General features: G+C 40.4%; 1 protein-coding gene across 43 annotated transcripts in view; it reads left to right on the top strand.

Moving 5' to 3' along the window:
- Window positions 1–16,451, top strand: part of PTPRD (protein tyrosine phosphatase receptor type D) — a 2,297,676-nt gene that overhangs the window by 1,769,712 nt on the left and 511,513 nt on the right. The window contains exon 1 of one of the 43 annotated variants that reach the window (XM_078062239.1): window positions 2,232–2,520. The exons of the other annotated variants lie outside the window; for them this stretch is intronic. The gene's annotated coding sequence lies outside the window, so the exon portion shown is untranslated. Of the gene's footprint in view, window positions 1–2,231; window positions 2,521–16,451 lie in introns of those variants that run through there. 43 annotated transcript variants of the gene reach the window in all.

The following is a 16,451-nucleotide window of genomic DNA, read 5'->3' as shown; positions in this document are numbered from 1 at the left end:
ATCCAACTTTGCAGGAGGAAAATGGGGCTTGCCAGTTTATGGAGGAGGATGTGGCAATGAGAAAAACAAATCAGTTTACACCTTGAGTGAGAATCACCTGTGTGGAGGCTCAGATTTCGGAATCCATCCTTAGGGCACAGGGGCAGGGGCCCATCATAACCTGTTCAGCCTTTCAGTTCCTCATGTCATCAGAAAGACTGGAGGGTAAACCTGGCTCTGGGGGTGACCTGAACAGATAGAAATTTCTTCTTTTTACTATAAGGCTAACCATAAAAAAAAAGTACAAGGAAGAGTCATGCCAGAATGATCCCCACCCCCAAAATTGCTGGAAAACTAAACTTAATTTAGCAAGACTCCTGGCAAAAATATGTGGCTTCTTTTTGGAACACAAAAGGGGCAGAGGATTACTGACCAACACTTCAGTGTGTTTCAGGAGTACAGCATGCAGATGGTGGGAACAAATGGGCAGCTTGAGACAACAGTTAGGATGCCTGATCTTTAGTCCGAACCTAAGAGGTCTGCTTACCTTTGCCCTTTCAAAAACAGCCTCCAGCCTGCAGGGATAAGTATTGTGTGTATATGCTGGCCTGAGTGCAGAATGAGCAAGGGAGGTGGCTGGAGGCCCTGCCTTTACTTTATTTAACCTTTCTGACCAAGTTTCTAATAAAATTGTGGTAGGCCAATTGCCAGTGGTGGCTTCCAGCTGCTGACTTTTTCCACATGCTGGAGATCCTGTGAGGAGGAGTGAAGAAGGTTAAAATGTGCCTGTGAGCTAACAATCCATCCAGTGTGTTCTGTGGATGAAGGGTTCACAGATGAAGCTTGTGTAGCGGAACAACTGAGTGCATGTCTAGGGAGGGGGCTTTAGGGTGTTCTTCAGAGAAGCGGGGAGCAGTGAATTTCCAACATCCTAAAAAGCAAATAGCATGGAAGCAAGACAAGAGTTATTCCACTAAGGATGATTCGATACTTCCCTTTCTTCCTCTCTGACTCTAAAGTAGATGCTACGAGCATCCCCGAATAAGACTGCCAAGGTGAACTGGGGCGGACACAAACGGTCTCATCAACGCGCGCTCCTTATATTATTATAACTGCTTTGAATGGGGGCGCGATCAGCATTTTTTTCCTCCAATGTGCCGGGATGCAGAGCAGGAGAGCAGGAGAGCAGGAGGCACCCGGGTGTGCATCTCTTAGGAGATGAGTGAATTTGTTAGAGGGGGTCTTTTCTGGCCTGGTGGATGGATGCTGGGGAGTGACGTCACCCCGCCCCCTCCTCTGCGTGTGTGTGTGTGTGTGTGTGTGTGTGTGTGTGTGTGTGGTGTGCGCCTCCTTCACCCAGCTCTCTTGTCTGCCCTTCCTTCGTCGGGCTCTCCGGCCCTTTCAGTGGGTCAGTGGTCCAGATTCAGGGATTCGCCAGCGGGCGCAGCGGGCCTGGCTCTCCCTGCACCCCGGGCGCACCCACACTCACACTCTCGCGCTGGCAACGCGCACACACAATCTCCCAGCGCGGGGGCACCGCGATTCCGTGGGATCCCCAGCACGGTTACGAGGATTTTAGAAATCACCCAGACAAGGAAACAAAGAAAGAAGCTTTCCAATCACTTTCCTGAGCTTTTTCATTTAATTTCCCCACCAAATCACCTCGCCTCCAACCGTAACCACCAGTTCACGCCAAGTCCAAGGACTGGGCCGGACTGGCCATCCCACCTCCTGGCTCTTGACTCCGCTCGGGCCGGTCTCCAGGCTTCGCCTCGCCTCCTCTCCCCTGCCTCCCTTCTTTCCCCGCTGGCCTCAGTTTCTGGTTACCTCTCGCGTGCGCTTCACTTTTGGGGGGAAGAAGAGACGAAGGGGAGGGAGGCGCTGAGGGGGGCAGCCGAGTTGCTATTTGTGGCCAAAGAATCCTCTTTAAAAGAAGCAGCGGCAGGAAGGAGGAAACCAGAGAAGAGGAGGGAGGAGAGGAGACCCGGCCCCGGACCCCCTAGCCGCGAGCAGCGGAGCGTCGAGGAGCGGGAGGAGGAGGAAGAGCAGGAGGAGGAGGAGGAGGGAGAGCAGACACAGCGGCGGCGGCAGCAGCCTGCGGAGCGAGCGCAGGGCGAGCAGGAGGAGCGGGAGGAGGAGAAATCGCCGCGGAAGCCTCCGGCTCAGAAGGGCCAGGAGGACGGCCCGGGAGGAGGAGGAGGAGGAGGCGGAGGAGGAGGAGAAGGGGGTAGGGGTGGAGGGAGGGCGGGGGGACGCGCTCCTCTGGATGCTGGATTTCGGGTTTTTGGACTCACTCGCTGACTCTCCTCCACTTCCTCGCTCTGGACTGGGCTGGCCGTTCGAGGGCCGGGCGGCGGCAGCGACTGGGGGGACTCCCGCGGCGGTGGCCGCAGGTCGGCGGGATTAAATTGGCCGCCCAGAGGCGGCGGCTTGGGCAGGAGCGGGCTGCGCGGCCGTGGCGGGGCGCGAAGGCGCTGGGGAAAAGTGCTGGTGGCGGCGCGGGAGGCGGTGGCGGCTGCTGCCCGGAGCCAACATGACCAGGTAAGTCCCCGAGTGACCCGGTCCGCCCCCCTGTGCCCTCCCCTCCCTGCGCCAGGGGCTTGCCCTGAGCCCGGCTCCGGCAGCCCGCTCCTACCGGGCCGGGGCTTCCCACTCCCGCGTCCGCGAGCCCAGCGCCCCGGCTCCGGAGCGCACACAGTTTGCTCTTCTGAACCTCCTTGGGCAGAGGTCCTCCCCTGCACGGTTCGCTTGTCGTTTAAAACCTCAGACCAAGGGAGAGTGGCAATTCTAGAGAATGAGGGTGTTTGTGTATGTGTTATTTGTGCGACCCCCGCTCTCTCCTCCTAGGGTGGGTAGAGTATTGGGGAAATGGAGGAGCTGTGGGGCAATCCGACCCTACCCAGGAGGGATTCTGCCTCTGCATGTATCTCTATCTATCTATCTTTTTTTTTTTTTTTTTAAGAGGCAGTGATTACTGTTTTAAGGAGGGCTGGTTATGGTGAGGGGGCGAATTCTTTTTCTTTCTTTCCTCCGAACTAGTGGGGGGAAGGAGAAATAGCAGGAATCAAAGTCTACACGGCTGCCATAGAGGAGGGGGATTGTTTTGGAGACCTTTCTATGGCAGAATCAAAGATCCTAGTTCTGCTACGGGAATCTGCTATTCTTACTCCTTCCGTAGGGAAGAGAAAGCAGAATTTATAATGAAAAATCCAAGTTGTAGGAAACAATTTAAAAAGAAAGCCACAACAAACCAAAGCTTCTTGGCTTTTCCGTCGATTTATTGTAGCTTTTATGTAGGCATGTAGAAAACTTGGATTGTTTATGAGGTTGATTTTCATTTAGAAGCATTAACAAATGAAGTCAGTTTTCTTATGCTTAAAAAAAAATTCTTGAACACTAAAGTGTGAGCTTGGCTTTCACTAATTGGGTGTTCTAGGGTTCTGAATAGTAGTTCAATTCTCCAAAACCGGGACTATCACATCTACTTGTATTGTTTCCAGATCGCCTCCCAGTACACGACTTGCCTAATGTCTCTGTTTTCTAAAATTCTTAGAGTGCTCCCCCAAGACCAAGCTACAGTTTGTGCCTTAAGCACCCAAGAAGATTCCCGAGGGTTCACTCTTCTTGTATTTTCTCTTAAAGTTTTTTTTTTCTTCTTATAGATGCCTATAGACACAGTGGCAGTGACTTAACAGAGCTTAGCACACTCATTTTGAGCCTCTTAGAGACTAGTAACTGCCTGTGACTTGAGATAGATTTGCTGTTGGACTTCCAGAGCTACAGACATGGACCTTTCCCTTTGATGTGTACTTTCCAACCATCCTGTAATAACACGAATATGGGGAGTTAGTCCAACCGTTCATACTTTTGACTATTTTGGCTATTCTGTCTGTATGAAAGTGTACACACCCACTACTCAACTTGAATAAAACCAAGGTGATGTACCAGGACTTGAAATATACTGATTTAAAAGAAGATTTAGATGATACCTACCTAAAGATTATGTTATGTTGGTAATATGATGATATCCAGGACAATGCTTAGTAGATATTATACTTATTTTGAAAGCAAATTCTGTTATATGCCACAGATAGATATTATTTTATTGACTTAGCAAAGAGAATAAATTTTCAATGCTAGATGTCCGAATTCTTGAAATAGACATCCTAAATGGACATAGAAGGAAAATTTCCCTACCTCCCACCTCCCGTAATTATGTACTGTACTTTGCTTTTCAATGGAGCTAGCAATTCTGTGACAGATTTTTAAAATTCACCCTCATGCTATCAGCTATTATTGTACTTTCAAAGTGTGAAATTGACAAGCTGGTCAGTTTCATGAATTCAGCTGTCAGATTGTGTCCAGTTAAAAATTGCTAAAAGCTGTAAATGTGCCTGCCTGGAATTTTCTTTTGTAAAAGAAAGACAGCAAGAGGATGAGGATTAAGGGGTGTTATTAATTGTACATCTTTTAAAAATAGGTGCACTCCAATGTGAGTTTTATCACTGGCTGTTGTTGGGAAATACATGTCGATTTCTACTATTTTAAAAGTGGCCTTCAGTTTGTATCAGTATTTCATTTAAAATAGTTAGCACTTTACTTAGAAATTATCTGTTCTTAAAGCCCTCAGTATCCTAAGTATAATAAGAATGAAATTCAAAGAGGAAAATTGCCTTTCAAATATATCTTAATATATTTGAGTAATATATCACTTTTTTGTAATGACATGTAAAGAGGTGGATGTTAAATATTTTATTGTGGAGATTATGTAACACAAATTCTTCCTGGACCAGTGCAGTGGTAGTTATTAAAGTAATGAAATGTGGTGATCTATTTTAATATATATGTATTTTGGTAGATAACTATGAAAGTAAAACTGATTAAAGTATTAAATACAATGACTTGATTTGCCTTTTAATAATGACATTCATGTAAAGCCAGAATATCTCCAAGTGGAAAACTGAGAATCGGAATCCCCTCATCTGCTGCTGTCCGCTGAGCCACTAGGGGCCTGTATTACTGTTCTTATATCCAGGAGATACCCTTGTATGGCAGATGCAAACCCTTCCTAGAGAGACATTAAAAAAAAAAAAAAGTAGGCAGTCCCCTAAGTTTTTGTTTGTTTTTAACCTATTAACTCATGCTCTAGTGTTAGCCACGGACATTGATTGAAGAGTTTTTCAAGAACATTATTTACAGAGCTTCTCTGAAACTATGATGGTGTAAGGTGATTTTTTCATATAAAATGTGAAACAAAAGAAGTATTTGTGTAAATTCATATGTGATCCCAGATTCTCAGTGTATGTCAAGGATAAACAAGGAGGAACATTAATAACTTTTTTTTATTGGACTGATAAGGATGTTATTTGCATAATATAGGGTTAAAAGATAAATGAAGCAGAATTACTTTAAGGAAAGTGTAGTCGTAGATTGATGGTGTGATTAAATTCGCTTTGTAAGGTGCTGTGCAAGTTAGTATGGAAGGAGAATCTGAGTCTCTGACTCGTTTAGTCAGCATTTGAGGGACCTGGACTGAAGACGCACTATACATTTTTAAGTGTCAGTTTCACAAATTTGAAATCGACCAGCCGTGGCTATCTTGATGGACATTAGGCAATAAGGTCAAGTATACTTACACTATTCTTTTGTTGATTTTCAGTTTTTCAAACTGACAAGGGTGACTGTTGGTAAAAGAGCACACTACTGGCATTTGCATATTGGATTTCCTTCAGACCCAGCTTGATTTATCAAGCCATTAAACAATTCTATTTTTAAAAAGATGCTATGGATAAATAAGAATTCATTAACATAATCCCATATGAAAAGTGCCATTTCAGGAAAGATGGATTTCTCAAGGTGATTTTGCTTTAAAACTACTCTTCTTCAGTTTCAGCTGTGTATTTGTGGGTAGTCTGAGAGGTGAATATGTGTGTGCTCTAACTTGTGTTCCTGAGAGCCTCAAACTTTTAGAGTCACATCTTTAAATCTATGCACTTAACCTTTGCTCATAGGTACCCTTTTAGTTCCCCCGAAGTTCCTGGTTATCTCACAAAGGAACTTTACCTTTGACATAGTGTGCTCAACTTAGTGGCCACAGAATATACCTTTAGGATTGGCATTACAAGATACATGAAGTGCTAAATATACAAATGTAAGTATTCAGTTTTCCAGAGTACTCGAAGAATATATTGGTTTTTTTTTCCTATTTCCTTAAAGGGACAGTAGTTTTTGGTTGAAAAGTTTAGTGTGAGAAAATAAGTTATATTTTAAGTCAGGCCTACTCTGGGTGCCTTATTGCCTTAATGGAGCTATTTACCTTTTCTTTGTACTGTTTGGTTTCTTTGAAAAATTCGTTTTGGAAAGCTACTTACTAGTGATGGCACAAAGGCAATGTGCAGCCTGAAGCAAAGTCAGTATTTAAAAACATTTCTTTTTATATTACTAATGATTTGCCAAGAAAGAGCAAAGAGAGGAGTTATTCTCTCTGTGCACTACAAGATTGAGGATTCCCGTATAGCACATCATCTAAGAAATCTGATAATGTGGAAGAAGATTGCTTAGAAGGGATTTGTCAGTGAATTTTATTCCAACAAACATCACTTGTTTAAGCTTCTGTAATTTCATAACACAGTGACATTTCCACCAAAGGAATTGTTTGGGAATATGTTTTCTATATGGATAATCTCATTTGCTTCTAATTAGTAGTTGATAACACTTTTAAAAATTTCATGCTTGGCTTGCATTTATTTTGACAATTGAAGTGTCCAACTCCCCCCCCATTTTTTAAATAAAAATGTATTTCAGCTCTTCACAATTAAGCCCTTAAAAAAGATAGCTGAAAGAATATATGGCTTGTGCTTCCTGATTGTTCATTATATGAAATTATAGCCTTAGATGTAAAAGTTCAGCATTTTCTTTGCGTCATAAGTCTTGGGGAGGTCAAAGAGCAAATACTTATACGTTACAGCAGTCTCTGACCTAATGCAACCTAAATAATAAAGTCATGACAGTGGTGCTAGACTGAAGCATTAATGAAATAGAATTCTTATAAGAAGTATTTCACAAAATTACATTTAGGTCTTCTGCTCCACGTTTCCCCTTGAATAAATTACCCAGTTGCTTTCATGTAATCAACAGTCAGTTTGCATTTTCTTCTTTTAACATTTTAGTCATCAAATATTTTTAAGACTTCGGCATTAAAGTAATTTAAGTATTATGACCACATATATTGCCATGTTCTCAAAACAACGTGTCGGGGGAAAAAATGACTAAAATCGTGCCTGTAATGTCCTGCCTTCTCCCTCTCCAGATAATCCATTCGGTATTTTTCTGTTCATTATTTTCTATTTGATGCTGATATATATTTAATTGGATCATGTCAATACTTGTCAGTTTGTCTATAGCTTTTTTAAAAATTACAAAAAAATAGAGCAAAACTGAACTTTTTATTCACTTTTCAATCCTTACTGTCCCTCAAATCAAATTCCTATGTGTCATAGATCAGTAAATGAAAGAATTGACAATTTGGAAAGCTAAGACAACTAATTTTGTCTGTAAGCCAGCAGATCAGGTGTACTGTAGATAAGTAATATTGAGACAACTTAGATGATCCTTACTCCCCACCTGCAGCAAGCAAGCCTCGCTTTCCTTTGCAAATGACTGCTCTTAGGTGGCAGGCTCTTCTTCGGCTCCTTCAGCATATATTACAATATACAAAGCGAAAGCAACCATCTGAGGCTAGGCTTTCTCCAAAGCCTTTGGATTTTCACTGACCAGAAACCCTGTTTAACTTTGACATTCAGAAAACAATGTCAGGAGCGTTGTGACCTTCACCACATTGTTATTTACTGGATTTAAGCTCTGTAACTCTTGTCAGTTTCATGAAATTGATTGAATTTATAAATTCTTAATTGTCTTTTTTAACAGCCTTTGGGCTATATTCCTCAATGCAGCAGTAGCTAACTAAATTGAGATTGTGAATTACAAAGAGAGAATAGCACTTCTCAGTACTGTTTTGGGATTAGGAGATATTGTACTTTGAAATATATAAAATGATCATCGTAATCATTGGGTCACAAGTCATAAGACACTTCTGTTTTAAGCTTCAGTAAATCAACTCCTTTTTTTAACAAAAAAATTTGTGTTAGTACTGATTTTATAAATAATTGAAAATTAGTTCTTTTTTTTTTTAAAGATTTTGTTTATTTATTTGAGAGAGAGAGAGCACAAGCAGAGTGAGCAGCAGGCAGAGGGAGAAGCAGGCTCCCCACTGAGCAGGGAGCCCCACGTGGGACTCGATCCCAGGACCCTGGGATTATGACCTGAGCTGAAGGCAGACACTTAACCGTCTGAGCCACCCAGATGCCCTGAAAATTAGTTCTTATTTAATCCTATTTAATCCTGCTAGTACGTAATGTATATAAAGGTAATGCTAAAGATTGTAAAATCTTGACTTCCTTCCTTCCTTCCTTCCTTCCTCCGTCACTCCCTTCCCCCTTCCCTCCTTCCCTGCCTCCCTCCCTTCTCTTCTTTTCTTTCTTCTCCTTTTGCTGCAGTGAAAAGAACATAAATTTGATGCAAGCAGAACTGAATTTATACATTAGTTTTGTCGCTTATTCGTGGAATCTTGGGGGAAGTTACATAACATTTCGAGTCTCAGTTTCATCATTTATAAAGTGGAGAAGATAACCATAGATATAATGAAGATCCAATTAGATAATAAGAATTTGTCTTATTTTTCATAAAAAAAATCGTGGATGTAAGAGTATGTAAGGAACATGTTATATTCATTAATGCTAGTTTCTCGGATAGAATTCTGTTGTCTTTGGCTATCTGCTATAAATTATTGCTACCTGACTTAAAAATTAGGACTTGTTGGTTATGGATGTTTTGTGTATGTTTGTTCAATTTGCACTGTTGTGTACTTGCTACCATTACTACAGATGCTGGAAGTACAGTTTTTTTCCAGCATGTGTATTGAAGTCTGTATCCATCAGTATGTCATGGGACACAATCTCAGAAAGCTTTTAAAGCAAAAGCTAGAAATGATTTTACCTAAAATATACAAAGAGAGCATTTTGCTTAAAAGTCAAAAATGTATTAATAGATTCTTGATATTTGATGTGGAGCTGTGGTCTGGGGGAAGAAATGTTTAGAAAAGCACTTAATTAAAATAGTGAACCAAAAGAATTGCCTTTTTTTTCTTTAATGGTAGTGCATCTTAGAAAGCTCCTTAGCTCTTTGCCCAGTGCAGCTGTCCTTCCCTGAAAGATCAGGTTTCAAGAGCAATGATGGATGGTGGGTGCCTGTAGCCAGTTGTGGGGTTTGTTCTGAGGTCAAATGTATTGATGGAGGATAGGAATTTACTGCCTTCTGTCTCTCCCTAAGATCTGCCAGTACAATTTCACAGAGAAAAATTAGACTAGACACATCAAATGCTGATCCAGTGTTCCATTATAGGTCAAAAAGACATTTGTTTTCAAAGTTTAAAATAATTTTTTCTTCCATTCCCCCTTCCTCATGTTCTATCCCAACTGAAAGGACTTCTTGATCGTGTGCACTAATGGTTTACTGAGCAAGTAGACCTTGGCCTCTCTGTAAAACAATTCAAACTACTTGCTATAGTAACTTAATTGAAATATTACTAAACAATTTTAAGAGAGAAACAAAATAATGTGTCTACCAGTTTTCATGTTTCTGTTTGAAACAGTTCAGTATGTTTTTTAGGTACATGTTTTTTTTTTTTTTTTTAAAGATTTTATTTATTTATTCATGAGAGACAGAGAGAGAGAGAGACAGAGGCTGAGGGAGAAGCAGGCTCCCCGCGGAGCAGGGAGCCCGATGTGGGACTCGATCCCAGGACCCTGGGATCATGACCTGAGCCGAAGGCAGATGCTTAACCGACTGAGCCACCCAGGTGTCCCTAGGTACATGGTTTTATATCTTATTTTAAATGGATCTATCAAGATTGTTTGGCTAGTTAGGAATGATAGTAGTCTATTGGAAATGACTTAAATATTTTGAATCCACTTAATGACCAAGGAATGATTTTCACTTTTTTCCTGGGGGGAAAAGGGAGGGAATTTTAGTATTTTTAGAGGAATAAATTTTGTGAAACATCTTCCATTGGAAACATCCTATAAATGGTAGTCATTCTCTCTGAGTTCTTTCTTTGGCACTTTTTTCATCAACATTGTTTCCTCTTTGTCTGATGTTTTGGCCTCTGTCTCTCCATCTTCATCCTAAACACTTTTATTGTCATTTTCTCTGTGGCCCTCTTCAGGTCGCCATTTATCCCGTCTTCTGTTATATTCCTAACCACCTCTCACAGAAGCAATAATTTCTGCATAGATGACCTTCAAAATAAATTTCCTAACATCTTAATGGAGTTCCAGACCTGATTTTTTATCTGCTTGTTAGATGGTTGAGAAATAGAAGTCTCTCCTGTATCCCACACTCTGCATTTCATAAACCTAAAACATTATCTTCCATCCTACTCACATCGACTTTTGTTTTCTTGGTGCCTCATCATCTGATTTATCCCTGCACTAGAAACTTGGGCGTCACCTTTATCTCCTCCCTTCCTTTCATTCTTGTCCCTATTCAATTTTGCAGGTTTGATTCCTGTAATCTCTTTTAACCTTATCACTCCCTTTCCACTGCTCCCTTTCCCATGTTGTTGACACGCTCAGCACACAATTCATAGCTGCCTAGGCGATCTCTGTGTGCTCACACTTCTCTCCATTCTTCCTAGAAACTTTCATTTCTGAAATGCCAACCTTCTCAAGTCTGCATGCTCAAGTGCCAAATCCTCAATACAGCAGTCCAAGCACTTTGCAGTTGAACCCTAACCTGCTTGGCCCGCAGCCTCCCTCACACAACTCCAGATGCTCATCCACCTACAGCGTTCAGAGCCCCGTCGGGTTTTGGCAGTAACTGTCTCTGGAATCCCCTTTCTCTACCAGCTGTCCTAACTTGCATCCCTTGAAATCCTTCTAATTATTCTCTCATTTTCTAATTCTCAGCTGAAGTACTGTGCCCTTTTCTTTGAATTTAGTTTGAGTTGAATTTAATTGAAACCACGAATGTAAAGAATAATGTTCATTTGAAACCTCTTATGATGCTCATGACACCGAGATAGGTAAAAACCAAATTTCTGTTAATTTTTGTGATTTTGAAAGTACAGTAGCAGTGGTTGATGTGTGTCAATTCATACGAGTGATTGCTAGAATTTGCTGAGTACTTACTCTGTGCCAGGCATTCAGCATAGCACTTTTTCTTCAGTACCATATTTAATCTCTGAAGTAATTGTGTATAAGTTTGATGCTTTTATTATCACCAGTTTATTTAGGAGGAAACTGATTAATCGAAAGGTTAAGTGACTTGCCCAAGGTTGCACAGCTAGAAATAGTAAAGAAGGAACTTAAAGCCAAGGGTTTAAGTCAAGTGATCTTACAGTCCCAACTCTCACCTGTTCCCGTCTTAACCCTCAATATATGCTCGTGTCTGACAGGATTTTTAAAAAATTTATTTCACATATACCAGGCAAATAAAACCAATATGGCGCTTTCTTGACCCAAATTCAGGAAGAATCTTAGGTGTTAATGTAGGTTGTCCCTCCATCATTTCCGATGAGTCTCTTCTGCTCCTTTCTCTGGTTTGGACTCTAGGCATTGATTTTTTTTTTTTTCTTTATACTTAAGTTGTTTGGATTAGACGGCCTTTTTGTGGCAGTTGCCTTTCAACTCCAAAATTATATGCTTTTCAGGCCAGTGACACAATGGCCTGAGCTCTGGAGCAGAAGTGGTTAAACAAAATATTTCCACCGAGAATAGTTTTTAAAAATCACAAAGGCTGGCATTTTCAAAACTGCCCAACAGGTAAGGAATCAAAGCATTTTTATAAAGAGAAATATGGATCCAGCAGGATTATCTGAGGAGCAGCCTCCCATCAAAGAAATGAAATTATGCCAAGTGACTGATATATATGCATTCTATTTATTGGCAGCCTGCCCTACACAGTTGTATCTGGGAAATGTAGTCAATTATAATGTCTCTTCTAAAATACTCTATTTCTACTGCTTACCTGTTAATTTCATTATCAATAACAGATGGATGATTTGATAAGTTTTTCTCCATTTAATCTATTTTGTGAAGGTTTACCTTTTTTCTTTTTTTGTGAGGCTTCCGAGGCCTATTTCTGATTAATTATGATTTTATAAATAATACAGTACAGGATTTACATTTGTTTGATGATTTGGAAATTTTTTTTTTCTCTGGCAACAAGGCACCCTGAAGTTTTAAATCAGACATGGTACATAAAGTTACATGGAAAATGCTCTGGTCTTTTATGGCTCTTACAGAATATCAACTGTTAAGTCTTCTTTGCCCAGGCTTCTAAATGCTTCTCACAATCATACACTGTCTTGTCTAGCCATGTTTTCCTATGAGTTTATCTATAAACACAGCCTCCAAGAAGCCTGGAGAGGGGTATCCTATCCTCTTTGGGTAATGTGTAGTCAAGGCTCTCCCCCAGTTACAATCTTAATAAATGTGTTTTGATGGTAACAGTTACAAATTAAGAATGACAAGTTAAATAATTGTTGTTATGCATATTCAGGCACTACCAAAGAAATGATTGCCTAAATGCATTTGAGTCTGATTTTACTGTTATCTAGACTCAACTTGATCTGATTTAGTTTTACCGAAAAAATTAGGAAATCCATAATTTAAATTTTGATTTAAAATTTGTCACTTAAAATCTGTTTTCTCTAAATAACTTGTTGTCTCAAGTATGCTAAAATTAATATTAACTTCCTTTCAACCGAATTATTCACTATCTTCTGATATTTTAGCTGACATCTGTTGGCAAGGTCCCCATCATCTTTTGCCTGGTTTGCAGCCTTTCTGTGTTTAGTTGGGATCACACTATAGTTGCTTCTATGCTCTGTAGCCAGTGTGATCTTTAAGAAACTCAAATCTCTGTTTCTCCTCCAAATATTCCTATGGTTCCACATTTCCTTGAAATATGGCTTGAAATATGCAGCAGAAGTCACCTGGCCTCTGGTATCTTTCCCTCTGCCTTGTCTCTTACCACCTTGCCATTCTTACATTCATTTTCTCTGTTCCCTTTGTCCCACCCTCAATGAATGTGCATTCCAGCAACATGAAAGTATTTGCTGTTTCCAAGATGCACTACTCTGACTCTTCTCTCTGTAATTCTGAGCATGTCTTCTCTCTTCCAGGTGTAAAGTCCCTTCCCCTTCCATTTTTGCCTGAGTCACCTCTTCCTTCAGGTCTTATCTTGGCTGACAACTCTTCCAGGAAGACTCCCGTTCTCCCAAGACTGAATACCCTTTATGCACTAAACAAGCACTGAATAAATTTGACACGTAACATGTATCATAATGCATTGCAATTGCTTATTTATGGTCTGATGGATTACAAATTCTTTGAAGCTGAAACCCATGTCTTGTTCCCAGTGGGATCTCTAGTACCTAGCCCATGGCCTTGCTCAGTGTAGTCCTGATATTGGCACATTGTTGTAAAGTATTCCATGAACGAATCAAGTGTGAGCAGAAAAATCAGAGATAGATTAATTCGTGGCCCAAATCTTATAACCCATATGCTTAATATTTAACTCTACAATTTATGATAATATCAGTTGCTCTTTAGTAATTAATTTTTATTTTACTTGAGCTAAGTTTCACTTACCTAGTTCTCTACCAAACCATGACAAAGCCAAATCTGAGTATACTGTGTGTATCTACTCATATGTCACTAGACAAGACAAATCTGCCTTTACATCTGGCTGGGGTAGGAATTCCCAGATGCACTTAATTCTGACACATGGTCATTATTGAACCAAAAGCCATTGCCTGGCATGATTAGAGCTTGTATTTGTTTTCATTTTAAAGGGCCTCATCCAGGCTGCCAAATGTACAACAGGTGCCTTAGTTTTATACTTGCCAATCTGTTGTTATTCAAATGACCGCCCTAACAGAGACTAATGGTATCTAATAAAATTGATCTCAGTTCTGGCAAGCCAGGCTCACAGGAGCGAGAGTGGTAGGAAGTGCAGTGTGGAAATATGCTGGTGGTGAATGTGCCTGGTGAAGCATACAGTTTTTAGAAGGTGACGTATGTCTCACACATAGGCCCCTTGATTCTGTGGAGCTGTGGAAATCCTCCACAGCCCAGTGTCCTTTAAACACGAGGATCTGTAACATGGACTCTTATTTTAGACGGACTTGCTGGGTGGCATGGGGACAGGACTGGCTGTGTCAGCCTATCGATGAACAGCTATGCCATATCTGTAAGGAACACTCCAGCAATCTCTTCATGCCAAACAGTTGGCAGGTATGAGGCCTTTTACTTCCTGTCATCAGAAGTTTGCCTCACTGATTTCATAAATTCTCTGCAAGACTTGACTATTAACAGAGTTAATGAGGAGAGGAATGTGTCAGTTTGCAAATAGGAGCTCATGTTTGGCTTTTTTCATTCAGACAGTGTGTATGATTTCTTGGGGTTTTCTCATGTTTTATAGGAAGCTGGCCTGTAGAAACCTTTGCCACCAAAGGAAATAACCTTTTGTCAATTGGCCATCAAAAGTTAAAAGCATAAGTGTTGGCAAATGTTAGAACCGCTTCTCACAAGGACACAGAATTGCATTTTTTTTTTTGCAAGGATTTTAGAGACCTCATTTTACTACCCACCCGCTCTCCCATTTTTGTATTCATTCTTTAAAGTGCCACACATTAAATTCCGCTAAATGCAAGGTACTATGGGAATATACAAATGAGCAAAACGCTGCCAGGTACAATTTGCACTGACAAATAGAGATCGAGATTCTTAAGATTTTGAGAAATGTGTGCTACATAAAGTCCATTTCCTATTGGAGAGCTTTGTGTTGTCATGTGGAAAAAAGCTACTCAAATTCCATCATGATAGTGGAACTTACAGACTCACTAAATAGTAATAATAACCACTACTAGACTAAGAGAGAGTGGCTAGAGCCTTAGGTACCTAGCCACACGTCACTTAGCTCCACAGTTAATTGAGCTCATGTAATTTCCTGTGACCTAGCATATAGAATAGTTCTTAGGTTAGGATTTGGCTATTATTGGACCATCTTTTTGTATTATTTATACCCATCCTACTTGAAAAAGGATTTGCAGCAGCTATTAAATCATATGCTTCATTATCCTTAATAAATCACCTTGGTAGAGCAGACAATGGATTATTGTACAGATGGTTAGTTTCTATGAGAAATTTTTAAAATTTGCATCTTCTTAGCCTCATTCTGACTGATATTTTGTTTCAAAGCATTTTTAAAATGATAGAGCCCTTAATGGGGTATGCCAAACTAGTCACTTAGTGAGTGTTGTTCATACCTATATATATATATGTAAAAGTAACATAAATGTGATTAACAGTGTTTAACAAGTATATTTAAAAGGCCTGTTACCATTTCTGATTGTGTAAATTTTTCAAAATGGTCTTCATGATTTAGAAGAAAAGATGTACATTAATGTAGGAGGGTTTTTTAGTAGTAATGTTTCTTTTTGCAATTAGAATTGAGAAAAGTAATGAAATAGATACAAGCTTGCATCTATAAGCCTGTATGAACATAGTACTACTTATAGGTAAAGGGGAAATAAATTATCTTTTAGATATTTTAAGCATAAGACTCTTTCTCTTTTTTGATTATTTAGATACCAGAGGACAAACTCCACTATGTTTTTGTGTCTCCAGATTTCTGTCTATATAGTAAGCCACATCGGCCTCTTTGTCATAGGGATAGCCATTTCTCGGAGAGTGAATGGGAAATTTTCCAAAGGTGCTAGTAAGTTCATTAGATTGAATCTCATGTTGTTTTGCTGAGGAAACTAAGACCCCAAGAGCTGAAGAGACTCCACTGTCCCAGCTTGCCCTTCAACCTTGGTCTCCTGAACTCTAGGCCATTGTTTTCTGTAGTTAACACTGTCCCTCTTATACTGACAGAAATGGGGTCCTTGCCAATGCTTTGCTGGTTCTGAGTTGGAGGAAGGTTCTACATCAGACAGTATCTGCTTTGATGAGGAATCTACTGCCTTTTCTCATCAAAATTCAAGGGAGAGGCACTGGGGGAGCTCCATCTGTTGAGCGTCCAACTCTTGATTTTGGCTCAGGTCATGATCTCAGGGTCGGGGATTGAGCCCTGTGGTGGGATTCTGCATTCATCAGGGAGTCTGCTTGAGATTTTCTCTCTTCCTCTGTCCCTCCCCCTGCTCACATGCTCTCTCTCTTTCTCTCTCTAAAATAAATAAATCTTCAAAAAAAATCCAAGGGAAAGTAAAGGACATAGATCTTTATCATGTGTATGTGTGTGTGTGTGTGTGTGTGTATACACATAAGATTCCGAGTCTCCTTATTACTTAATTAAAATTAAATATAATTATAAACTTAGTTGTACTAGCTGTATTTCGGGTGGTC

Source organism: Halichoerus grypus, chromosome 14 (genome assembly GCF_964656455.1).
Source record: "Halichoerus grypus chromosome 14, mHalGry1.hap1.1, whole genome shotgun sequence".
Taxonomy (NCBI): domain Eukaryota; kingdom Metazoa; phylum Chordata; class Mammalia; order Carnivora; family Phocidae; genus Halichoerus; species Halichoerus grypus.
This window is presented reverse-complemented; position numbering and strand designations above follow the sequence as displayed.